Source organism: Cavia porcellus, unplaced genomic scaffold (assembly GCF_034190915.1).
Source record: "Cavia porcellus strain 051 isolate PalLab524CR breed Dunkin Hartley unplaced genomic scaffold, mCavPor4.1 scaffold_22, whole genome shotgun sequence".
Classification (NCBI taxonomy): Eukaryota; Metazoa; Chordata; class Mammalia; order Rodentia; family Caviidae; genus Cavia; species Cavia porcellus.
The window spans coordinates 61,275,670-61,302,205 of NW_026947505.1; the positions used below are offsets into that span (position 1 = coordinate 61,275,670).

Genomic DNA, 26,536 nt, shown 5'->3' on the forward strand with positions numbered 1-26,536 from the left:
TATCAGAGGTCTGGAGAACAGATATGGAAATAGATTTTAAGGACAGGGAATAAGGGGGGAATAAACATTAAATTGAATAAGGTTGAATCTATTAATATGTGCTCATTAAGCAGATATTTTGCATATAATTTATATATTTTAAAAAAGGAAATAACCACATCTTTTAAAAACTACTGGAAGAAACTCTAAAATGGCATTAATTTAAAGAGATCCAAAAAGTTACTGTGATCTTTTTGGTCAAAGTATCAACCCATGGAGGTCACCTGATCAATGGAATTATAGCTAAGATCAAATTCACAGTGGGTATCTAAACCCATCTTGTGAATGCATAATCAGTAGATGTACATAGCACCTGAAAGAGTCTCCACATTGGTTCCTTACTATGTAGAGTAAGGGTTTTTATAGTGGAAAAGGCTAAATGGAAGCCATTGCTGTCTCTGGAAAAATAGAAAATCAAAGACAATATTGCATCCCTAAAGTAATTACATAGGTTAGGGTTGTGATAACTCATACCCTGGAATAAAACCCAAGGAAGCAAGAAATTAAAATTGGAGGAGCAAAGGCTTTATTTTAGGCCAGGCCTGGTGACACAGCCTCCAGGAGCCAATTTGGAGACTGTGCACCTGACAGCTAAAAGTCAGGGCTTTTATCTTGTAAATCCACAAACAGCTGCTGGTCACACAATGTAAGGAGGGGGATGGGGTGTGGCACACTACAAAACAGAAACAATGCGATTACATGTCTTGGGAAGAGCAAGATCAGGTAAGGGTTGTGCTCACAAGCAAGTCTCCCTGCATACAAGCAAGTTTAGATAAGAAGAAATCCTGTTTTCTTCAGCAAAGAATAGAGAAGTCTAACAGCAATTAACAACTTTAGTTACCTTAGTTTAGCACCACATCTGTTATTTGTAGAGGGCAGCAATGGCTAACATATAAATTAGGTAAGATTTTACAATTCTTTACAGAGGAGAGCATTGATTAACATATCAATTAGGCCATCCAGAGGGGGAAGGGAAAAACACATATACAGTAAGGCCAAGTTACAGGTATTGCTATGATACAAATATAACGAAGCTATTTTTCTAGAGTACAACATTCCCCAATGATTTTAGTCAGTGAGTCAAATCATTGACTCATAGGTATCTGCTTATAACCTTGTGTGTGCCTTTAAAATCATAAGCTTAAGATCTTTGACATAGTTCATCAACTTTTTTACAATACAAGGCCCAATAGGAGGATTAACAAAGGTCTCTCATCTGTCATTATTAAAACTATTAACCAAGGGGCTGGGGGTTTAGCTCAGTGACATAAGCACCTGCCTTGCAAGCAGGCAGTTGTGAGTTCGATCCCTAGTACCGATAAAAATGAAAAAGACCAAAAAAAAAAAAAAAAAAAAAAACTGTTAACCAAAAGAAGAAAGAAAACCAACATTTAAATTTACTCTGTTCCATCATATAAGTAACATTTTTTTAAGTCAGACAGAGGCCTCTTCGGGGTCTCTACAAGGGAGAACACAAGATTACCAGTTACATTTGGCAATCTTAAGCTTTAAAGAGTCCTTGGAATAAATGACAGTTTACTTATATGCAGGCTGATTGTTTTTGGAAGCCAGGATCTGCTTGCAGTGGGAATGATGAATCCAGGCAGGCTTTCAGCTACCTTGATAGTCCATTGTGGCTCAAGAGATTCATGTTGTTGTCACTTGATAAGGACCGGTGTCCAGGTGTCCAGGCTTTACAGCAGGGCATTTGTTCTCACAGTGGCAGCAGCGAAATAACTGGTGGATAGAAGTCAGAACTAGCTGAAAAGTCTGGGGGGGGGACTTAATAAGATCTTGATTAGTTAAATCAGCTAATAATTTTAGAAACCTTAAAGATAAGAGAAAGAAGTTTCTCATATAAAGCCTCAAAAGAAGAAATACCTGAAACATAGGGGGTACATTGCACACACAAAAGGGCATAAGGAAAGAGACTAACCCAATTCTCGCCAGTTTTTAAGGCCATTAGTAATTTAAAATATGTCTTTAAAGTATGACATCTTTTTTACTTGTCTTGAACTCTGAGGCTGGTAAGCACAATGGAGTTTTCTAATTGATCTGCAAAGCTTAGGTTAATTTGAGTTACTAGGCTATAAAAGCCAGGCCATTGTCAGACCCCACAGATAAAAGGGAGACCAAATCAGGGAAACTGTTGTCAGGACTGACTCAGACTTAGTAGGCAATGAAATGTTTTGGCCCAGATAGGACACTGTAGCTAGGAAAGCCACAACCGGAAGCAGGAAGTCCCATCTCCCCTGCCCCTAGGAAGTTACCTGTGACGCCATCTTCCCGCCCCTGGAATTTACATATGGTGCCAAACCTAGGACCAATGGGCTACCTGTGCATCCCTAATGCCCGCCTTAGGTTCCACCCCAAACCGAGGCTATTTACAGGCCCCCATGCCACGTGTCCGCTGGAGAGATCGCCGGACCCCAGCGGTGGGGGTGCTGGTCATCTCTCTCCGTGTTCTCAGAATAAAGGCTGCTTTTTATTTTATATTTCTCATCTTTTGTTAATATTTTTCATCTTTTGGAAATAATCCTAGCAGGCAACTCTTTTGCTCATCCAGTGAAAGTATCAACCATTATAAGTAAATACTTATATCTTTGAAGTCCAGGCTTTTTTTTTTTTATTTATTTCTGTAAAGTCTAACTCCCAGTGTTTTTAGGCATAGTCACATGATTATGAATGGTTTCCACTTGTTGCAGTTTTTTTGGGTTTACCAATTGGCACTGAGGGCACTGAAGCTCACAGACTGGGCTAGCTTGAAATTAGCCCCCAGGGATCACCCAGTACCAGATGCAAGTCTTTTCAAGTGCAAATAGGCTCTGACAAAGAAAGTAGGTGGGATCAACAGTAATGTCAAGCTTATTTTAATCCCCACTGATTTTGGGGCTGTCTGGCTGTCTTTTGGATGGTGGCGTCTGCCAAATTATTTCCCCTTATAACAAGGTCATCTTCTGTCCAATGGGTTATACAGCAGATAGTAGCCACTCTCCTTGGCATCTTGATGTTAGCCAACAAGTTTAAATTTGGGGAGCATTTTTAATCTTTTGACCCCAAAAGTCAATAAGCACCATTCTGGGTAAATAGGCAGTAGCAAACCATACTTTGACAACTTGAGGCCTCAGTGAGGGCAATGAGTTTACCCCACTAGGCTGATGTCTCTGGCTCCAAAATTTGTTTCCATAGAACCTGAGAGTCTGTGTAACAGCAGCTCCCATGACCCACTTACCTTGATAGATGTAATTGACTCCATAGGAGAAATACAAAGGAACTTTGGATGGTGGCTCCTCTATCAAGTCTGGTCCCCAATACAGTTGTTGAGGGGCATCATCAGGCAGCAGAGTAGCAGAGTTTGAAGCCGCTGTCCCCTTGAAACTGGTGGTAGTTGGATCCTGAAGTAGTGCCTGATAGTGTATGACTCAGGAGTTAGACATCCATCAGTCTGGCAGGACCTTGATGAGAGTCTCCAGCCAATAGGAGGAAACAATTAAGAGTTTTTCTCCAAAAGTCAATTTTTAAGCCTCCTTTACAAGGAGGGCCACCAAGGAAATCTTTGCAGACAGGGTGGCCATCTGGCTGCCACAGAATGAAGTCTCTTGGAAAGATAGGCAAGAGGCCTCTGCCAGGGTCCCAAACTCTGGATCAGTCCTGTGGCTCCTAGAAATTTTTGCACTTGCCTTTTAGTCACAGGGATGGAATCTGTTGGATGGCTCACAACAACCAGTGTAGTCTTTCTGCCCAGCAGAAACCTCTTAAGCCTGGTCTTTAAGGTCCTCTCGGTTGTCAGTTATCTTTTAAGTAACCTCTAATAACTGACTGAAGGGGATTTTCTTAAATCTCTCAAACTTTTGCAAATTTTTGTCTAATATGTGGGACCAACTGAGTTATAAAGAGAACAACTGGCAACACTGGGAAGTCTCCTTACCTCAGGTTATCCAATCAGGGTGGGACAAGAGGAAAACATGGTTCTGGCATTCCAGATCAGAGAGTAGGCTTCATCTGGGTAGCACAACGCTTTTTTGCCCCAGGGCAATGTTACATGTTTAACAAAAAGGGCTTTTTCATAGGTAACAAAATTGTGCTGCATAATTTCCCAGATGTTCATAGCACATGCAATCACCAATCACATTAGGCACAATAGTTATTTTTTTTAAATTTAGATAGGCTTTTTTTTTGTCTTTACAGTCTACAACATTCCTCGAAATTCCCCACTCCCAAACTCACAGTATTGCAAATTATCCTGTTGGGCTCATCGCTCTCCATTTGCAACACAAAGCTGCTTAAGAACTCCCAACAATAGCCATGTAAAAACATCTTTTAAAAGACTTATTACCAGTCAATTATTTTTGTCTTTTTAGATAACATTAAAACCTTTAACAAAATTCTTGCAGTGACCTTTAGTCTAAAACATATTTTTATAAATAGTCTAAAACATATTTAATCATTTTAACCAGAAAGAAAAATACTTTATTTTAAAAAGGCATGCTGAGGTTGTAAGTAATCAATTGAGGACTAAAACATTAAACAAGGCGCCACAACATTAAAGACACAAACAAAGGTTGATTCAGACAGGCAGACAATTTCAAAGTACAAAAACACTGAACATAAATACACATGGGCAAAAGGCCCCATACAAACGGGCGGGTGGCCCATACAAACGGGCCAGAGCCCCAAAGAAGCCAAGGCTACACATTACAAACCGGCGATAGCCCCCGGAGTCTGGTGCAGAAGGAGCCCTGTCTCGTCTGCAGTCATTGCGTGGATTCAAATACAAACAGTCCAGAGCCCCAAACGGGCCAAGGCCCAAACAAAGTTACGAATAGGCCCCAGAAGCCCCTAAAATACAAAAAGGGGGAAAAGGCCCCCATGCTGTGGTGGAATCAGGATGAATTTGGTCACTGTCTGCTTCAGGTCCAGATTGGACTGGGACAGTGGGGGGAGGCCCAAATACATACTGATGGACAGCCTGGGAGGTGTCTATGTTAAAGGATCCAGTTGTGGGGCGAGGCACCATTTGTCCCTATCAGCCACTCCTGAGAAGCAAAACTCATTAGTCTTCCTTTGAAAACAGGCTCCCCTAACCCGCAGCCCACCTCTCAAATTTTTTGAAGTGATCAAGCACAAGGCTGTGTTGGATTTAGATTCAGTTTGCCCCATGGCCAGCAGAGATGTCAGTTTTTCTTTCCTATGGGAGAATCTAAGAGACAGAGATAAGATTATGAGGAAGAGACAGAATAACAATGAGACAACATTGTGGGCTCATAGAAGGGGTTCCTAGGAGAGAATGCTTCGTTAGATTTGGGGTAACCAAAAGGAGAACAGTTAAACCAAATGGACACACAGACAGACATACAAGACAAGACAAACTGCAGCAAAATGGCCTTTGCTCAAAAATTGGTCAAATTTTGGGATCTGGAGGAATGTACGAATTGACTGCAGTCCAAACAAACCCTCCAGAATACTTACTTTTAGATGTGCAGAATTGAGTCTGGGGTCTTGCTCCCATCCTGGATGATATGTGATAACTCAGGCCCTGGAATAAAACCCAAGGAAGCAAGAAATTAAAATTGGAGGAGCAAAGGCTTTATTTTAGGCCAGGCCTGGTGACACAGCCTCCAGGAGCCAATTTGGAGACTGTGCACCTGACAGCTAAAAGTCAGGGCTTTTATCTTGTAAATCCACAAACAGCTGCTGGTCACACAATGTAAGGAGGGGGATGGGGTATGGCGCACTACAAAACAGAAACAATGCGATTACATGTCTTGGGAAGAGCAAGATCAGGTAAGGGTTGTACTCACAAGCAAGTCTCCCTGCATACAAGCAAGTTTAGATAAGAAGAAATCCTGTTTTCTTCAGCAAAGAATAGAGAAGTCTAACAGCAATTAACAACCTTAGTTACTTTATTTTAGCACCACATCTGTTATTTGTAGAGGGCAGCAATGGTTAACATATCAATTAGGTAAGATTTTACAATTCTTTACAGAGAAGAGCATTGATTAACATATCAATTAGGCCATCCAGAGGGGGAAGGGAAAAACACATATACAGTAAGGCCAAGTTACAGGTATTGCTATGATACAAATATAACGAAGCTGTTTTTGTAGAGTACAACAAGTGCCACCATCCAGGACTCACACAATGCACAAGTGATGGTCCCTATTACACCTCCATTTACTCTTGTCTGGCCAATGCAGAAGAACAGAAGAATTTTAGAGAATGACAATCAATTGCCATAATCTTAATAAAGTTTTGTCTATAATTACTGCTGTTTTCATTGGTTAAGCAAATATATCCTACCTGGTATGCAGATATTATTTGGAAGATGCCTTTTTCTTCATGCCTATCTATAAGTCCCAAAAGAAGCAATTTGTTTTAGCTCACCAGGCCACTTCCATATAAATTTTTACCATACTACTTATGGATATGTCAGCAGCTCTCTAGTACTCTTTTGGGAGAGATATGCTGATGGACTTCTTTAAGTAATAAAAGACTGTGAAGATATTTGCTCTCGAAAATGTGATCTCAATAGAGAATGTATATAATCAAATGGCAAGATGTCCACTCCTTCAACAATGTTGTTATTGCCCAGTGAGATCATGAACAAAGCAATCATGTTGGCACGATAAAAGGTAATCATATGTGGTCTCAGCAACTCAGACTTCCATTCATCAAGGCTAACCTGATTACAATTATTGCAGAATGCCCAGTCTTCCAGCAGCAAAAAGAAAAACCGAGTCCTCAATTCAGCACCATTTCTTGGAGTGATCAACTATAGATGTGGTGGCAGTTTGCTTACATTGAATCATTTCCATCATGAAAGGGGCAGCATGTTTGTTGAACTTGATTAAGTATTTTTTTCTAGGTACGGATTGCTTTCCCTGTACTTAATGTTTCTGCCAAAAATACCACTGATGGACTTACTTAAAGTCTTATACATTGTTATATTATTCCACACAACATTGCTTCTGACCAAGGAATACATTTCATAGCTAAAGAGGTGTAGTGATGGTTTCATGCTCATGAATTTACTGGTCTTACCATTTTCCCCACCAGCTTGCAGCAGCTCACTTGACACAATGACCTACTGAAGATGCAGGTGCAGAGCTAAATAAATGATGATAATTTGTAAATCTGGGTCAAGGCTTTTTAGAAAGCTGTATATATACTGAATCAGTATCCAATGTATAGTATCATTTCTCTCATAATCAAGATTTATTGATCCAGGACTCAGCAGCAAAAACAGGAATGATACCACCATTAGCCATAGTAATTGGCAAAACTTTTGCTTCCTGGTCCTTTCACTCTACTGGCTCGTCCATTCAAGGGACGGATTGATCTTATCAGGAGACCCAACAATGAATTTAGTTTTTCCCTTGGTCAATTTGGATTCCTCATGTTTCTGAGTCAATAGACTAAGAAAAGAGTTACAAAATTGAGGAGGAGTGATAACTCCAAACTACTAAGGGGCTATTGAACTACTACTTCACAATGAAGATACAGAAGCATAAGTCCGAAATGCAGAAGTTCCCTTTGGGTACCTCTTAGGTCAATAGGAAAATACGACTCAGACTTAGGATGATAAGCAACCCAGATCCTTCAGGAAGAAAGCTGTGATTTACCCCTCCAGGTAAAGAATTAAGACCTGCTGAAATGTCTACTGAAGGCAGAGAGAGTATAGAATAGTCACGAAAAAAAAAATAGCTATAAATGCCAACTATGAACATGTGACTAGTTACAGAAATGAAGCTTGTAACTGTTATAAGGGTTTCTTTCCTGTTTGGTTGAATGTATGTCTCTGCATATATACATATCTATTAAGCAGATATTGTTGTTTGTTTTCCTCTGCATTTACCATGTAAAATAATATTGATTGACAATATCAGTGATTATCTATTATATCTATATTATAATATTTCAGTTACATTATAAGTAGGATATAAAGATATTAGAAGAGGGGGCTGGGGGTTTAGCTCAGCAGCATAAGCGCCTGCCTTGAAAGCAGGCAGTCGTGAGTTTGATCCCCGGTACCGATAAAAAGGAAAAAGACAAAAAAAAAAAAAAAAGATATTAGAAGAATAAACATCACTCCCCCGAATTTGTCTCCTTTTCTTGGAAAGTAACCAGTACATTTTGTTGTATACAGCCTAGTTATGTAATATTGATTTTATTGTTCATTTTATTTGGTTCTCAAATTGTTGAGGTGGATTTGTAATAGTTGATTTTAGTTGTCATCTTGACTGGGTTAAGAATCACCTAAGAAATTAGTAAAATGCCTGAGGGTGAGTCTGAGCATGCCTATCACTCATCCTAAAGATGTATGGCATTTTCTGGTAGGGTACCGGTCTGCAAAGAAAAAACCAAATCAGAACAAAAAGGAAGTTAGCCTGTTCTTCCAAGTTCAGTTCTTCTTGAACATATGTTTCATTTGCTACTGCAATAATCTGTGGACATCAGATGCAAGCTTCTCCAGTTTTCTGACATGGACACATATTTGCAGCCCTGCAGGGAGCTTCCATTCTTTGAGCTTCAGGCTGAGGATGCATTACTGGTAATTCTCATTCTGAGACTTCCAACTCCTCGGGCAGAGCAGCTCCTACTTTCTCTGGTTGCCCAGCATTTGGATGGATAATGTGGCACTATTCAGTCACAGGCCCCGTAAGCCAATCTAACAAAAACTCTTTTTAAATTATTTGTTGTAATTATACATATTTGTTCTGTTCCTTTGGAGAATCCAGGATAATACACATAGTTTAATTTTTATATTTATAGCTGAATAAACACAAAATATCCTTAAAAGTAGAAGTAATTTATGGCCTTTGTTTTGAAACTGCAAATCACTTTTTGATTAGAAATTTGATACTTCTAAGCAAATTCACTTCAGGAAAAAAATACATTGATAGCAGTCAGCACAACAAAGCAATTGATGGTATATTGGCCTCCATTCATTTTTACAGTAATGTCTAATACACTGGTTGCAGCAAATGATATTGATCAGTTATACATCAAATGCATCTAGTTATCCTTTGGAAAATGGTAGAATTAAGATTTTTTTTGTGATTTTGGCTTCAGGTATGATCATGTGATTTGCAATGTAAGAAGAGACCTATGTTAGAGAGGGAAAATATTCAAAGTATAGCAGAGTATTGAATATATTGAATATACTATTGAATATATTGAATATACTATTGAATATACTATTGAATATACTCTTCAAAAACTCAACAAAAGATCAAAAATTGTGAAAATCAACTTTTTTTAAGGAAGCTAAATTTATTTTGCATTGCCAATAACAATGAACAACTCAGAGACATATAAAAAGGCATCATGATAACAATAAAATAAAACATAATGCTGACAATCACATCAGTTTCTTTAGTGTTAATACACAACTCACCACCCATAGGGGAAAAGGAAGATCATATAAGCATATACATTTTTCTATTAGAGACCTGAGTGGCCTGAACATAACTCAAGCAGTGTATTTGAAAATCAACTTTTAAAGACTTTGTAAATTAACCAAAATTATGACACTCTGAGAAACATTTACTCAAGGAAAAAATTAGACAGATGTAAAACACCTGGAAAATTCAAAAATATACCAATGTATTAAATATGCTAACCAAAACATAAAAATGAAGCTAGTAACAGTCTTTATATTAAAAAGGATAGACCCAAGGAGAAAAAAAGGTGTTTGGAAATCCTAAAAAGGAAATTCCCTATAGCTAAAAGGAAAAAAAAATTAAAAAGGTATATTTGTTTCTATTAGCTTTGAAATATATAAATCAAAAGCTGACAGAAAATCAACAGAACCTTTGCAATAAAAAATAGATAATAACACATAGATTTAATAAACTTACTTATCCTAAGGTATAAAAAATGTGAAGAAACACTGCATGCAATCTGTTTCCAAAGAATAGAATTTTTGTTTTGTTTTAGATAGGGTCTTACTATGTAGTTCATGTTGGGCATGAACTCACTATGTAGCCCAGGTTGACCTCAAAATTGCAGTGATCCTCTTGCCTTGGCCTCCTGAAGAATAGAAAGTCTTAATCTAAAAATAAAAAATAAAACCAGATCAATCAGATAAAATTATATCAAATTTCATTATTAAAAATAGAAATAACACAGCAAATAAAATATTAGCAAATTAAATCCTATATGTATTATTTAAAGTGGACTTTATCTTCAAAACAGTTTAATTTACACTAGAGATTAAAAATAAAACTGAAATAATTTCAAAGTTGTAGGATATGTGGTAAAACATAATACGTTTTTATCATAATACCCTAGAAACAGAAAGAAATCCCCTCACTTAGAAAATTTCATATGATTTCCAGGAAAATTATTTAAAACAATGAAATACTAGAAACATCTCCATCATAATCAATAATTGGCAAATATAGACATTTTATTGCTACCTAAAATTTAAAGGACAAAAAAAATAGTGAAGAGAGAAAAAGGCCACATTAAAATTGAAAGATTATAGGAAAAAAAATGCCCAGGGTTATAGCTCTGCAGTGTAAGCACCTACCTGGCAAGTGCAAGGTCCTGAGTTCGATCTCTGGTGCCAAAAAAAAAAGAAGAAATTCAAAGTTTAGAAATGAGGGAAAGCCATTAATTTAGAACAATGTGAACAATTGAAAAGATTTTATGGAAATCAGCTGATGAACCACTTATAAACAGTAAGACACATGTATAATTCAGCTATCTATAAACTTTCACTTATAAGACGGTCAATAGAATCATCACTTTTACATTTCATAAGAATATACGTAACAAAAATCTACCAACAACGTGCACATCTTAAGTGGAGAAAGATTCAGTAATAAGAAGCGTACAAAATATTATGTAAATGGTTCACAAATTAGAACAATTAATACTGAAAATATGCCATTTTACACCAAGTAACCTATGTATTTAATGTAATCATAGCAAGACTATTTAATTCATATGGAATAGAAATTATGCAAGAATATTCAAAACAATTTAACAGTAAGAGTGAATTTATCTCTACATTCATATATTTGTATTTTAAAACTGAAATAACTGAAGCAGTATTATCTCTGATAAATATAAAATAAAGCAGATTAGAGAGCCTAGGAAAGAACACATGCATATATTGGAATATGTTTCATCAGAAAGAAAACACTTTTAACCTACATGAATTGGACAAACATTTAATGTCAAAAATATTTGCAAACTAGTAAAATAAATCATTTGAACATTTCTTTTTAGGTACAAAAATAGAGCCTTACTTTATAAAACATAAAGTATGTAGAGTTTGATTTATTTTAAAAACAGAGAAAATTTAAATTAAATAATTTAAAATGAAGAGAAGAAAATATGAATAAAAAGAAAATAAGGATATATATCAAAATAATAATTATAAGAGAATATCTGTATGACTTTGAGTTTAGAAAGAATTTCTCAAGCAACTCATGGAAAGCATGAACCTTAAAGATTAAAATTAAATTGAAATACAACATTGCAGAATTCTAAATGAAAAGAATTCTACTGGGCATGCTGATACATGCCTGTAATCCCAGCGCTCATGAGGATGAGGCAAGGGAATTGCTGTGAGTTGGAGGCCAACCTGGCCTGCATAGTTCAAGACCAGCCTTAAATACATAATGGAAACCTGTCTCAAACAAACAAAATTCTATCACTTGTAGTCATGTATCAATGAAGAAGAACCAATAGTCCTTGTTCTTAAAGGATGTACATTCCATTCAATAGAACACAAAAATGAGTTGAAATAAAAATTTGAATAATAGGCTCACCTCCCTGGTAAGCGGCTGTGGTGAGGTCGGCTGTGGCCCTTCTAGGAAGAACCACCTGTGACTCCTGAGATCCAGGCCATGTTGGAACTTAGGATGCTGGGAAACTAAGCAAGCAGCTCCCCTCCCTGGTAGGCGACTGTGGTGTGGCAGACTGCAGCCCTTCCAAGGGGAGAACTGTTGTACACTATAAAAAAGAGCATCGTTATATTTGTATTATACCAAAATACCTGTAATGTGACCCTAACTGTACTGTATATGTTTTTCTTCTCCTTTCTTCCTCTGGGTGACCTAACTGATATGTTAACCATTGCTGCCCTCTACAAATAACAGATGAGGTGCTAAAATAAGGTAACAAAAGGTTGTTAATTGCTGCTAGACTCCTCTGTTCTCTGCTGAGGAAAACAGCATCTTCCCCATTAGCTGTCTCCTGATCCGCCCAAACCCCTTACTCTGTAAACAGTGATATGTATATAAAGGCTGCAAGTATGGGAGGCGGCACACACACAGCTTTTGCTGGGTCCAGCATAAAATAAATCAGTGCTGCTTTTTAAAATATGTTTTGGCCTCATTTATTGAACTCGAGTATGGGGGCTCGTATGTGGCTTACAAGATTCAAGTTGGGATTAATGGGGGACCCCCCCAAAATTATTTTTTCACTGATCAATCGTCTAAACATCTGTATTTGGTTTTTGTTTTTGTTTGTTTGTGTGTTTTTTTTTTGCCTGTTTGTAATCTGACTGCACACATTTATAACTGCAGATAAAATGGGACAACTTCTGGGGGTCTTTTTCCCCCCAGAATTTTAGGGCTTTTGGGACCCATTCCTAACTTTGTTTGGGCTTCAGCCCAGGTGGGGATTTTATGCCTGTTAGTAATTGGATGTGCCCAATGACTGCAGACAAGCTAGGGCTCCTTCTGCACCGGAATCCGGGGGGCTATCTCCCATTTGTAATGTGGGGCTTCAGCCCATGTGTGTGGTTTCAGCCCATTTGGGGGTTTCGACCCCTCCATAACTTTGGGGCTTTTTGCCCGTGTGTATTTATGTTTAGTGTTTTTGTACGTTAAAATTGTCTGCCTGTTAGAATCCGTTACTAACTTTGGGGTTTTTTTTTTTTGCCCATTTAAAATTGTTAAATTTATTATTAACTTAGGGGCTTGTTGCCCATTTCAGTTGCAAGATCCACGTTGCTCATTGGACTCAAGGTTCATAAGAAAAATTATTTCCTTTAGCTCACCAAACTGTGCACAAAACAACCTTTGTTTGTGTCTCAAATGTTGGTCTTGTCTTGTGGCACCTTGTTTAATGTTTTAGTCCTCAATTGATTACTTAAAACCGCGGCATGCCTTTCTGGTTAAAATGTAAATATATGTACACATATATATGTATATTTATGGTTTTTAAAAATAATATCAACTTTAACAAGTAAAAACCAGGTCATACTGTAATTGAGCCAGTTAAAAAGGTTACAATTTTTTTTAAAATGTAGCATTTTAATGTGGTAAAAGATAATAAATGATTAAATATGTTTTAGACTACTAAAAAGGTAACTTCAAGGATTTTGTTAAAGGTTTTAATGTTGTCTAAAAAGCAAAAAAAGGTAATTAACTGGTAATAAGTAAAGTAAAAAAACAGATGGTTTTGTCTTAAAATAAAAATTCTTTCTGTGGCATGGCTACTGTTGGTGGCTCTTAGTTGGCTTTATGTTGCAAATCAAGAGCAAAGAGCCCAACAGGATAATTTACAATACTGTGAGTTTGGGAGAGGAAAATTTCCAGGAATGTTATAGATTGTAAAGACAGAGTTGAGATTTTGATTGCTGAGAAGAAAAAAAAAACTTCATCTTATACTGGAAAAAAAGCCAATCTAAATTTAAAAGAAATAACTCTTGTGCCTAATGTGATTGGTGACTATAGAGATAAAGTACAAGTTCTTGCATGTGCTGTGGACATTTGGGAGATTATGTGGCACACTTAATTTTGTTACCTTTGAAAAAGTCCTTTTTTGTTAAGTATGTAATTTCAGTAAAACAATGGCCCGCCACATGCACCCTGGGACAAAAAGTGGTGTTCCATCCAGATGAAGCCTGCCCTCTGATCTGGAATGCCAGAACCATGTTTTCCTTTTGTCCCACCCTGATTAAACAACCAGAGGTAAGGAGGTTCCCCAATATCGCCAGTTGTTCTCAGTAGCAATTAGGGCACCCCAGAACCCACCAATTTGCCCAAGATAGCAAAGGTGAGACAATTGGCTAATAAGTCTCTCTCGGGGTGTTCTCAAAAGATTGCAAAAGGCCTATCACATTTATACACCTGCAGCACCTAAAATTGCAAGGGCCATTAATATTGCCTTTGTACCTCAGTCGGCCCCAGACATTAGACAAAAATTGCAAAAGTTGAGAGATTTTAAAAAATGCCCTTCAGTCAGTTATTAATGGTTGCCTAAAAGAGATTTGACAACTAAGAGGACCCTAAAGACCAGGCTTAAGAGGTTGCTGCTGGGCAGAAAAAAATACATTGGTTGTTGGACTCTCTATTAAAAAAAAAAAAAAATAATAAGACTCATTCCTCCCAGTGGATACAAGCCATCCAACAGATTCCATTCCCTGTGACTAAAAGCAAATGTGAAAATTTCTAGGAGCCACAGGACTGATCCAGAGTTTGGGACCCTGGCAGAGGCCTGTTGCCTATCTTTGCAAGAGACTTGATTATGTGGCATCCAGGAAGGCCACCCTGTCTGCGGGTGATTTCCTCGGTGGCCCTCCTGGTCAAAAAAGCTTAAAAATTTGAATAATAGGCTCACCTCCCTGTTAAGTGGCTGTGGTGTGGCCAGCTGTGGCCCTTCCAGGGGGAGAACCACCTGTGACTCCTGAGATCTACCCCACGTTTGAACTTAGGATGCTGCGAAACCAAGCAAGTAGCTCACCTCTCTGGTAAATGGCTGCAGTGTGGTAGACTGTGGCCTTTCCAGGGGAAGAACCACCAACATCTCCTGAGATTGGCGCCATGTTGGAACTTAGGACACTGGGAAACCAAGCAACCAGCCTGCCTCCCTGGTAAGCAATAGTAAACCTATGGTGCATGGCCTAGAGTCAAACATCCCACTTCCCTTACCCCCCTTCTCTGTCCCTCCACTAGCAAATGGGAACCAGAAATCTGAGCATCTCTTGGAAAGTTGACCATAGCAAATAAGGGGGATTTCCTTCTACCATATCTTTGAAGGCAAATATTTTTATTACTGTTTTGCTTTATTCTGATTAATGGTACTGCTCTATTCAATATTCTGTTCTGTATTTCATTTTAGTTTGATATACATGATTGAAGTAAAAACTATTGTGAAGGTAATGAAATATACTGTGATACCTATTACTGTTATCCCAGTAACCTGCTGTGACGTTCTGTACCAATTTCACTACATGGTCTCAGTGGGCGTTATTCTATCTTGTTCTGTTATATTTTACTACCTTCAAAACTAAAAACAAGTGGGGCTGGGGATTTAGCTCAGCAGCATAAGCACCCACCTTGCAAGCAGGTAGTCATGAGTTTGATCCCTGGTACCGATAAAAATGAAAAAAAGACCAAAAAAAAAAGTGAATAACAACTTCACAGAATTTTGGAACATATATATGATTGATTTACAGATGTATGCAGAGCTCTTAAAATTTAAAAAACCAAAAATTAAGCTAATATTAAGTGAGAATTCACAGAAGAAGAAAATCAGAAGTGTGATAGGCTAATGCTCAAACTCAGTACTAATTAGAGACATGCAAATTCAAACACCAATAATAAAAAGCTATGTTTCTCATTTTGTCAGACTGTCACATTAGCAAGACTGTGATTCTGCACAATAGTATGGTAGAGTCTGCTAGAAGACAGTACAGCAGTTTCACATATTTCCATATGATTCAGCAATCACTCTCCTTGGTGTTTACCTAAAGCTGTCACAAACCTGATCCATTGGACACTTCAGTTTTTATGGCAGTTTTATTTCAAATTGCGCAAACTTGGCAGCAACCAAGATGCTCTTGAGTATATTAGTGGATAATGGAATAGTATTCAGTATTAAATAATGAGACACATGTAGTGTTTGATACAAGGCATGGAAAAAATTTAAATGCATCTGATTAAAAGAAAGAATGCAGTGTGAAAAGGCTACATACTCTAAGATTCCAACTCCAATAATTTGAAAATAGTAAAAATATGGAGACAGTAAAAAGGTGAGGGGTTGCTGCAGTTGGGAGGAAGTTGGGAGAAAGATGGATAGATGAAGTACAGACATTAAGAAGGATGAGGTTACTTTATATTCCATTTATTCATTCATAAAGTGAACAACTTCAGCACTCAACTCCCATGTCAACTGTAGACGTGCAGTAAGGTGCCAGAAAGTGTAGGTTAGCAAACAAAGGTACCGTTCTGGCGGGAAATGCCTGATAGAGGGTGGGGACAGTTGTAGATGTGAGGGTGAGCGAGACGATGTGGGAACTCCAATGTCTACTGAATTTTCCTGCAAATCTAAAATTGCTCCAAAAATTAAAGTTTATCAAAAAAGAGAATGCTTTTTTATATTACTAGTACAGTCAGAATTCATTTGTAAATGAGTAGTTTTCACCCATGGATAATCTCTGAAATTTCAAATTCTTTGTAATACTTACCAAGATATTAATGATAATACAAAAAGAACAAGGACCCCCCCCAAGAAAAACCCAGAAAAAAGGGACAAAAGATGAAAACATAATATTATTAAATCAGCACAAGAAGCTTATTATTCAAGAAAATGAAAGCCAGTATTATTTTACTACCACAAGCACAGTCACTTTTTAATATCTTTTGAATGCTGATAAACACAACAGATAAATTTTAGGGAAGGCTTCTTCTATGCAAGGCATTGTTGCTTAAAGTTTAATGAATAATATCTCTTTTAATCATTGTAAAATATCTCATAAGGTAGGTATTGATCTTATTGTCTAATAGCTGAAAGAAGTGAATGTGCATGTAAATAAATATTCAAAACAACACATTTACATCTTGATAAAATCCACAAGCTTGTTGACAATGCAATGTGCTGCAAAAATTCATTTATTAATGTATTAACTAGATTTTTTGCAACGATGCCTATAAGTAAAATTTGGTCTTAAAAACTTACATATGTGATGCATAAAGATAAATATATGCAAAATATATTTAATGTCTAATGCTTATTTTCTGTTAATTTAGACTTTCTTAGATTTAAACCATTAAGACTAATACTTTGCTTCCTGCTAACTTGAATATTTATAATTATTTATCATTTATAATACATTTATAATTATGAATGTTGGTGTTTCATTGTCAAGCACATCAATACTCATAACTATTTTTCCACAATAATGAGCATGTTATTAACATCTTATCTCCTCAGCCCAAGAGAAGTGACAGAATATGCAGGTGCTGGCCTTAGGACTGGAGCCTCGTTTCCCTCCCATGGAGCCCGAAAGGATGACTTCTAGCTGGTGGCAGCCACACGTGAGGAAGCTAGTGTGGAGGTCTGTGTGATCTCTCCGAGCTTCCGGCCCTTGCTTGTCTGTACACAGTGAGCTGGTGATTCCAGGTGACTGGGCCCCTCCAGCTCCTCAGACCTAGCCTTGAATAAACCCTAGTGTGCAAAGGTCCTCAGCATATGAACCTAATGGCCAAGGAGCCTATAATAAAGACCTAGAGCTCCTAGAGAATTGTAATTACTTGCCGATCATTTTATTTTTATGATTATTGTTTCTGTTCAGAGTAAAATTTCGTGTCATTTGTTATTTTCAAGAATGATTCATTCTTTAATAATATTTTTCTTTTATTTTTTTCTTCTGTGGGGTCTTTGTGTATTTGCTGCTTATTGTCCCCATCAGTCTCTGTAATCCTCTTTTCCTTTTATAATATACCTGTTTTTTATTTTGCTGATCTTCCTGACTTCTGCTCTTTCTTTACTGTTTATCTGCTATACACTGTCATTCTTCCATTTTCATAATTTGTAACGGTTTTTCTTGCACTTTTTTCCTGAGTTTTGACAGCTGTTTCACCAGTGCCTGTTGATCCCTCCCCAAGTTGTTCAAATTGTGACCTATGATTTTAATTCATAGAAGAAATCTCTTTGTTGTGTCCTTATGGAAATTTATGGCAGAATATGAAGACACTTTTTTCAGCTCCTCCATGGCAACATTGTTGTGGTGTGAACTTGTAAACAATTGTCTTTGCTACTCTTCTGTAAGTCTTTGCTTCCATTATCTTTATATTGATACTGTGTCAATCCTTTTCTCAGTTACTCAAAATGAATTGAGTTAATTTTTTCTCAGTAGGCTCCTAGGTAAGGGACAGGGAAAAACAGTCACCTGGAGCTTAAAAATGACCCTCTTTTCATGCTGCCACAGGAATGGCTTGCATTTTGTAAATATCACTTCACTGTTTAATCTCTGTATCCCACAATCACTTTCCACAAAGTGCATTCAGTGGGTTTCTGACATCATTGTTACTCCCTCCACCTTCTGCACTGATTGCTACAAACAAGAAATATGAGTTCCACAAGTCTAGGTGTGTAGGGACTGTTCGGAAATGTATTTTTCTTAGGTTTTGCAGGATTACTCTCATCTGAGTTCTCTCTATCATCGCCGCACTTTTCCCATCCTTCATTCTTTTGCAGATAGAGCCAAAGTTCAGTTAACACATCTACTACTGTAGTCCAGAAAAATAAACTCGGTGCCTCCAAGTAAAGCTATCACAGTTCTGAAGATTATTTTTATGGATGTGATCTTACAGTAAACGTTATTGGGCCCTTCTTTCTCCTCTGAGACTTAGGTTTGGTAGCCTCAAATTTGGCATTTATTATACACATTTTGCAAACTGCACATTACCTATTCCCTGTTGTTCCTGGAAACAAAGATATCAGGGCCTTTTCTTTTTCTTTTTTCTTGTAAGTTTAGCATATTATTTAGTATGAAAAGTAATACTGCTACCTCTTGTCATCATTTTACCAGATTTAGTTGATGTATTAAGCAGTATTAATTACATGTAAATTATAGTAGTTAATATGTTTTAGAATTCTATAATTTTAATGATAGTAATTAGTGTGTATTTCTAACTTTTTTTTGGTACTGGGAACTGAACTCACAACCATGTACTTGCAAGGCAGGCACTTATGCTGCTGAGCTAAATCCCTGGCGATTAGTGTATATTTCTCACCACATAGAAAGGCAAATGTTTCTTTTCTTTTGTCTTTTTTTAAATTTTATTTTAAAGAGATTAAGACAAAGGAGGACAGAACAAAGCAGATCAGAATTGAACAATGTAAGCAACACAGTATTTCACCACAAGACAACTGGATATTAACAGTAGCTACCAAAATGTCTCTTTCTTTAAAATAGTTGAGCATACCTTCATATGCAATAGTATCAAACATAACAAAATAGTATAAAACCATTGAAGAGTATGAAAGTGTTACAGGGCATTCAGAGCCAAATAACAGAAAATGAACAATGGCTACTATATTATCTCATTTTCCACAAATGTTTATATTCAAAGACAAATTTTCACCTCTTAGAAAACAATATTTGACTTTCTTTAGAAATCTCTCTCTTTTTAGCTTCAAAATTTCATGTAAGGACTGGCTAATTCAGACTCCAATAATCTGTTTCCATCTACCTTTTATTTTTTATAGTCTAACATTTAATTATCAAATATTTCTTCTTTAGGCTTCAAATTTAGATAGCATAACATCTCTTCTTTTATTGAACTATAAGCCTTACCAGAGCATAGTTAGCAGTTTTCTTCATCACAGTATTTCTAGGGCCTGACATGGTACCTGATCACAGGAGGGCTCATTAAATATGTATTCTATAAATATAGGAATGATACTTCATTAAATAGTATCTGATGTCCATGTAGTATTCATTCAAGGATAAAATTTGGAGTATTTCCAATTTCAGTCACATTGCACTTGTTTTCAACAGATAAACTGAAAGTGGTGGTGTTTAATCAATAAATTGTTGGTGTCATTAGTTGATTTATTTTTGGCTCTTCTGTTGTAGTGTGTGATTGATGAAAGGAGGAAAAGAGGAAGAGAATAGAGGTGGCAGCCCAACTTTCATCCCGCCTCTGAGTCTAAATGAAAATCCGTTTCCTTACTAAGGAGATGTGTCTTAGCAACTTTCTTTATTGCTGGGAGAAAATATCAGACTCTCACAGTGTAAAGAAGGTGATGTTTTTTCTGGCTCATATTTCTAGTCCATAATCTGCCAGTGACAAATTATTAGGATATGGTAAATTGGCTAGAGAGACGAGTATGATCCCTTAATTACAAAACTCCAGGAAAAATGCACAGAAGTGTTCCCAAAGCCCTACACATGGAACCGGAGAATGTTGTCCTCAGTTCTTCTGGAGAGAGCTTGAGTAGATTTTTAATAGGACAGCCTTGACCTGGCATCAGCCTGAGGAGTGGGAGACACAAAAAGATGGCCACCGCTGAGCTTTCTTATAGTGGTCTGCTCTTGCCCTGTAGGGTCTACTTATTCTGCTTTTAAGTGGCTTGTACACTCTCTTTTTTTTTTTTTTTAATTTTTTTTTGTCTTTTTCATTTTCTTTAGACCTGTTTCTTTTCCTGCCTTTAATAAATGTAAAACCTCACTGCCTTTTGTGCTTGCCTTAATGAATTCTTTGTTTAAAAGAGAAACCTAGAGAACACCTCCAGAAGGAGAACAGGGACCCCACAACCTGATAAAATGCTCACTTAAGCAGGGAGGCATGGTGGAAGGGCATGGCCTGAGGAAATCTGCTCTCCCCATGATGACCAGGAAGCAGAGGCCATGAAGAGAGCCTGGAAGCAGATAGGCCCTTCTAGATCATTCCCCTGTGACCTGATTCTTTTGAACAAGCCTCACAGAATAACAGCACATTTAACTATAGGCCCCCTGTCGCCCCCAGTGATTCAATCACCTTTCCAAACCTCCCCTATAAGCATAAAAGGCTTTGGATACACATCTAGAAGTAAGCCAGTACAGGATGACATTTTACTCCTTATCATCCTTATTTAGTGCATATTTCTCATGGCCGAAGTAGATATTGTAAACTTCACTGAGAAGATTCTTTTGCTGTTTTAGATGTCACCCCTCTGTGTTTGACTTTAAGGTCTTTCAGTTTGCATTTTTTTTAGTAAACATTTTCAACCATAAAATGAGACATACAGATGACTACTAAAATATTATAATCAGATATGGGTAGAAAATGTTAAAATTTCTCGGGGCTGGGGATTTAGCTCAGCGGCATAAGCACCTGCCTTGCAAGCAGGCGGTCCTGAGTTCAATCCCTGGTACCGGTAAAAATGAAAAAGACAAAAAAAAAAAAAAAGTTAAAATTTCTCAAAGGCAAATTAGTTTTCTACTCAGATATGATAAATATTTAAGATTGAATTAATTCTTGATAATCATTCTGTCACCAGGCTGGGTCTGAGAGTAGCCAAAGTTGAAATAAACCATTTAAACAACTCTTTTGTAGAATAAGTGTGGAGGGGTCATTGACTCTCATCCTGAAAAAAAGAATTTTCAGGACAGACCTGTGTTGAGTCTTGTGTTCAGATGCACCTCCACAGCCTCGTACAGTCGTAGGTGAGAACTGTTCAGAGGTGGTTGAGTCTAGAGTGTGTGATGCGAGGATTGATTCATGGCGCAGTGTTAGGATCAAGGGCTCTAGGATTAAGGGTGTGAGTGCTACCAGCCCTAAGGATGGTATCCTGCCTAAATTATAAGGGACAGAAAGAAAGAACTCTGGTTGACCCTTATTGTTTTTGACACCTTCTGCTCATCATGAATTCTTTTTCTTCTGTGATGCCTGTCTGCCATTCCACTCTGCCTTGGAGCCAGCTGATTATGGACAAAAACCTCTATAAACTGCAAGCTAAATAAGCATTTCCTCTTTTAACTTTGAGTGTAGGATATTTGGTCTTAGCAACAAAAAAGTAGCTAAGATAATCTTTAAGAGGCAAAAGAAGGGTTTACTGGATAGGATAAATTCAATAGTATAGTGTACGTGCTTAGAGAAATGAGACTCCATGGCTGGGAATTGGGAATCTTTATGTGTTTGGGTGGAGGAAATCTGTGGGATTTGATAATTGATGGTCCTAGTCTTGTCTAGTGGATAGGAGAGGATGTTACACTCATAGTACCAAAATTGTCCACTTAAATGAGAAGTCCTAATTTATGGGTAAAAATGGTTGTCTATTCACACATGAAGGCAAACCATTTGCAAGTAAAAAGGGAATGGACAAAGGTGAGAGAGAATTGCTTAGGTTTATTATGTTTTAGAAGAAGAAAAAGAGAACAAAACAGTAATGAAAAGGACCTGTGTCCTGACGCTGCAGTTTTTCTTAAATGTACAGCTTTTTAAATCTTGAATTCTTTGTCTCTTTTCTACCTAGCTTTTATTCCTTCAATTCTATCTCAATCCCTGTCTAAATGGTAATAAGAATTTGCAAACTTTACTGCTGGAATGTAACAGAGGCTTAAAGCTCTGAACAAATTGCAGTTGCCAATCACTTGCTCTATGGTCTTTGGAAGAACAGCAATTGCAGAGTTTACATGGTGCATCTCTGGACGTCTCGGTATCACACCATACGCTGTTCAAAGCTACGGTGTTCTAGAAGCGTTGAATATCTATTGGTCTCTTAATGAGGAGATACTTCTGCCATTCTGATTGCTAAGGAGATGTGACACCAAATGTTTCTATTTGCATATACTTAAAAGATTCTAGCAAGTTTGGAATACCTGATGACCATGCAGTACTTTACAACTAATATTTAACTTTTTAATGTGGAGGTATAAAAGAAGATAGATAGATAGATAGATAGATAGATAGATAGATAGATATAATTTCATTAATATTTGTGGTGCCTTACTGCATTAAAATATTTCATTTCAAATTGAGAGTGAACTTAATTTTCACAAGTACATTTGCTATATGACATACTATTTACAAAATAAAACGCTAAATTATTTTTCTAAAGTCTAAGGTCCTTTGATCTTTCATAAAACTGAATCTTCAGTAAATGAAAGATTATTTGTTCTTTTTAAGGAACACAAACACGCGCGTGCGCGTACACACACACACAATCAGAACCCTTTCCTTTTAGGGCTCTGACGTACAGTAATCAAACACTTCAGGTATCTTTGAGGAGAGTTTGACTAGACTTCCTTTTCCACTCCTATGTTTTAGGCACGGAATTTACTTGCTCCCCTCTTCACTACGTGAAGATTACGAAGCAGAATTGTGGTTCCTGGAAATAGGTCAATTGCCCCATTGTTCTAATATTTCCTGAGTATATGAATTCACTCTCTAGGTCTTGTTACTGTACAGGGCAGCACATGTAATACCTATTTGTATTGGAATCTTTAAAGCTTGCAAATATACAGGATTGATTTACAGTCTGGCAAAGCAAAACCAATTCTACAGTAAGAGAGCTGGGCGGACAGCAGGAAAATGCGGGAAAGGTGAGCATTGAGGGGTGATGAAAAACACTCCGTGGTAAAGAGACTGTGAAACAGGGCCATTAAGCGCGCATTGTAACGTGTGTCCTAGGTTTTTTTTGTTTGTTTGTTTGTTTGTTTTGTTTTTAATGTTGGGTAATGGGAAGCGGAGAACCAAGACACAGACAAGGCAGTGGACTACAGCTGTCTGTCCTTCACACTTAGCAGCCAGCCCAGAGCAGAGAGCGCAGGCCAGGTTACAGGGTCTTTTTCCTTTCCTTTCCTTTCCTCTTTCCCCTTCTTCTTCATTAACAGTCCAGCCCTCTGGCAGACACCACCAGCCTTGCCCAGGCAGCAGCTCCGCGGGGCAGGGCAGGTTGCCTGCGTTCAGTTCCCCGCTGGCGCCTTCTGGACAGACAGCCAGTGCCAGAGAGCACCGAGGGAAGCAAACCGTTAACGGGACTACACGCATGTCACGGGTGCACATGCACGACCAGAATCCGGCCGGGAAGCGGAGGAGCCGGGGACGAGCCCGCCGGTGGAGGTCCCCAGGCCGCGGCCACGGAGCGCGCGGCGGCGAGCGCGCACAGGTGCAGCCGGCCGTGGCGAGGAGCGCTGTCCGCGGCTTCCGGAGCTCAGTCTCGGGCGGTGAAGCAGCCTGAGCCTCGGAGGAGGAACCCGAGGAAAGGGCGCGAAAGGGGGATCCGGGAAGAGGGGGCGGGGAGGGCCGGTCGCCTCCTCCTCCGCGACCGCCTCTCCGAGCTCGCCCGCCCGCCGTGGGAACCTCTCCCGGGCTCGCAGACGCCTCCCGGCCCCGCCCGCCCCGGACGGTCCTCTCCCCTGCGCTCGCCGTCCCTCCCTCCTCCGCTGCCCTCCCTCCTCCCTCCCTCCCCCGCCGCCCGCTCCCCGGCTGGAGACGGCGATGGGCAGAGCGCGCGCGGCGCAGCAGCTCCGGGTCCTCCGCTCTCCGCGCTCCCGGCTTCCTGCGCCCGCGCCGCCGCTGTCGTACCTCGGTGTCCCCAGGCTCCGGCCCCGCTGCTAGCACCGCACCGCCGACGCCTGCCGGCCCTGCTGCCGCCTGCGCCGCGCAGCCCTGGAGCGCCCCGGGTGGCGCCTTCCCCCAGGACGGTGAGTAGCCCGGAGAGCGCGGGCGCGGGGACGAGGTGGCACCGAGGGGGCCTCCGGGTCAGCGCGGCAATGCGAACCGCCAGCTGTGATTCCCCAGCTCCAGGCAGAGGGTCTCCAGAGGGCGCTGCCGGTGGTCCCCGCGGGGATGCCGCCGCTTCCCAGTGCACCTGCCCGCCACCTGGAGCTCCCTCCGGGGCGGCTGCCTGCGTCTTGGTCCCGTCTTACCTCCCAGCTCCAGAGCTTCCACACTGCCCGCAGCAGTGCATGGCCCCATCATCGGGCGGCTTCAAGCAGGGTTATCTTTTCCCGTGTCCTACCAGCTCTGGGCTTTCCCCTCACCGTTCTCGCGCGGATCAAACCTTCTCCATAAAGTCCGCTGGGACCCACCTTCGCTCCCTTGCCAAGCCTGGCCCCGGAGCCCCATTATCCTGCTGGATGCCTTACCCCCCAACACGGTCCGCTCTGTGAATTCTGACCTCATCCCCCCACGCAATGCTGCTGCCTCTGCTCTTCTGACAGTCACCTCAGGGAACACACCTGCACGTGGTGGTCGTGCCTCCGTTACCATCAGTGTGTACCCAGCACCTGGGCTGTTGGAGAGAGATCAGAACGGAAAAAGAAAGACACACACACACACACACACACACACACACACACACACACACACAGCATTCAGCATTTTAGGACTAAACTTATTATTGCTGCCTGCAGCACACAGCTAGTCACACTGCTTAGATGTCTTCAGCCTTAGCTGAGCGTGGGGAAGCCCCAATTTTGCTCCTGCACCCGGTGTGGGTCCTCTTCCCACGGTGAGAACAGCACCTGACTGGGCAGTGAATCTCAGCAGCTACACTATCAAAAACTCAGCAACTCTTGAGGATAAGAAGCTTTTTCTTGAAGGAGAAAAGGGTGGTACCAAGCTTACCTTTAAAATCTTCTTTGAAAATGCACAAGCCAAAGGTCTTATTTTATTTTACTTTTTAGGTTTGGTGGCTAACAGCAGGATATAAAAGGATTAGAAAACTTGTATCAGGAAGCTCCTGCACCATCTGGGCGCGTCCGGGGTTGTGTAGCTTCTTATCCAGACTGTGTTTCTGTAGAACTTTTCTTCTGTAGTCTTTCTTCTGAAACCAAGGTTGAAATCTTCCTATTTCTGGTTGGTTTAAGAGAAAATAGGTAGTTGTATCTGATGAGTGAATATGAGCAATTGAGAGAGCGGGTGGGATAGAGGTGAAGTAATTTAAATATTATAATGTGCTCCCCATTCCTCATATATTTAAATCTGACAAAGTACTATCGTCACACAATTTTGATTTATGTTTTTAAAGGAACTTATGAGAATATATTAATTTAAAATGACATTTTATTCTGTTGTATTCTTCATCTTATGACTTACGTTCCATGAATACAGATGAGTATTCAGAAAAGAAAGTCAGAAACTTCAAAAGATGTCCCCAATTTCAGCATAGAGTGTATGGATGCAAATTTATTGACATTATTATAAATAATTTCAAAGGACTAACAATTAAATTGTTGTTCTGCTTTTGCAGTTGGTAAGAAAGATGTTACTTCTTTACCTTAAAGCAGCAAGTCTATCTACACAGGAATAAAAAGGAAAGTTGAGCAACTATACTGGGAATTTGCTTAGTGAGAATTGCTTTAAAATTTTCACCTTCTCTAATGTCAGGAATTTTTAATTTGTTACGTTCTAACCCAGAATACACTTGAATTTATCTTTTTTATGCAGACATAGGCAAAATTCAGTAATTCGTGACTTAAGGTAAATGTCAGGAGATGCTAAGAATAATGACTTTATTGTTGGCTTTATAAATCTGGAAATTTTGGTTAGCTTTTGTGTTTGACTAAGAAGAACACTTATAGCTATATAGATAAACTTAAAATTTTAGCAAATGTTCACATATAGCCATGCCTTGTGTAAGGTAGATAAGCCAGAAACTAAGTCAGGTTATTTAATTTTTTATTTAAATACATTTACACTTTGGGTAACAATAGAGTGACTGGTATATACACTATGTCCAACAATAATAAATGTATACTGAGAAAGATACACACCAGTTGAAATCAAGATAAGGCAAGAATAATGCCCACTAATCC

General features: G+C 39.0%; 1 protein-coding gene and 2 long non-coding RNA genes across 5 annotated transcripts in view; 1 reads left to right on the forward strand and 2 right to left on the reverse strand.

Annotated features, from left to right (window-relative positions):
* Positions 1–548: 548 nt before the first annotated feature.
* Positions 549–3,570, reverse strand: LOC134472205 (uncharacterized). Its single transcript, XR_010042077.1, has 2 exons — positions 3,272–3,570; positions 549–1,776 (listed from the first exon to the last, which is right to left on the reverse strand). It is a non-coding gene; the product is annotated as an uncharacterized LOC134472205 (long non-coding RNA).
* A 1,889-nt stretch (positions 3,571–5,459) lies between these two features.
* On the reverse strand, positions 5,460–13,243 carry LOC134472206 (uncharacterized). 2 transcript variants are annotated; one of them, XR_010042079.1, is made up of 4 exons: positions 11,823–13,243; positions 10,574–10,603; positions 10,020–10,093; positions 5,460–5,575 (listed from the first exon to the last, which is right to left on the reverse strand). It is a non-coding gene; the product is annotated as an uncharacterized LOC134472206 (long non-coding RNA). The 2 variants fall into 2 exon arrangements; XR_010042078.1 differs by lacking the exon at positions 5,460–5,575 and having other exon boundaries at positions 9,299–10,093; positions 11,823–13,232.
* An 11,121-nt stretch (positions 13,244–24,364) lies between these two features.
* Fut9 (fucosyltransferase 9) overlaps positions 24,365–26,536 on the forward strand; it is a 203,195-nt gene continuing 201,023 nt past the window's right edge. Inside the window, exon 1 of one of the 2 annotated variants that reach the window (XM_063233261.1) lies at positions 24,365–24,421. The gene's annotated coding sequence lies outside the window, so the exon portion shown is untranslated. The remainder of the gene's footprint in view (positions 24,422–26,536) is intronic. The other variant, XM_063233260.1, reaches the window with a different exon arrangement.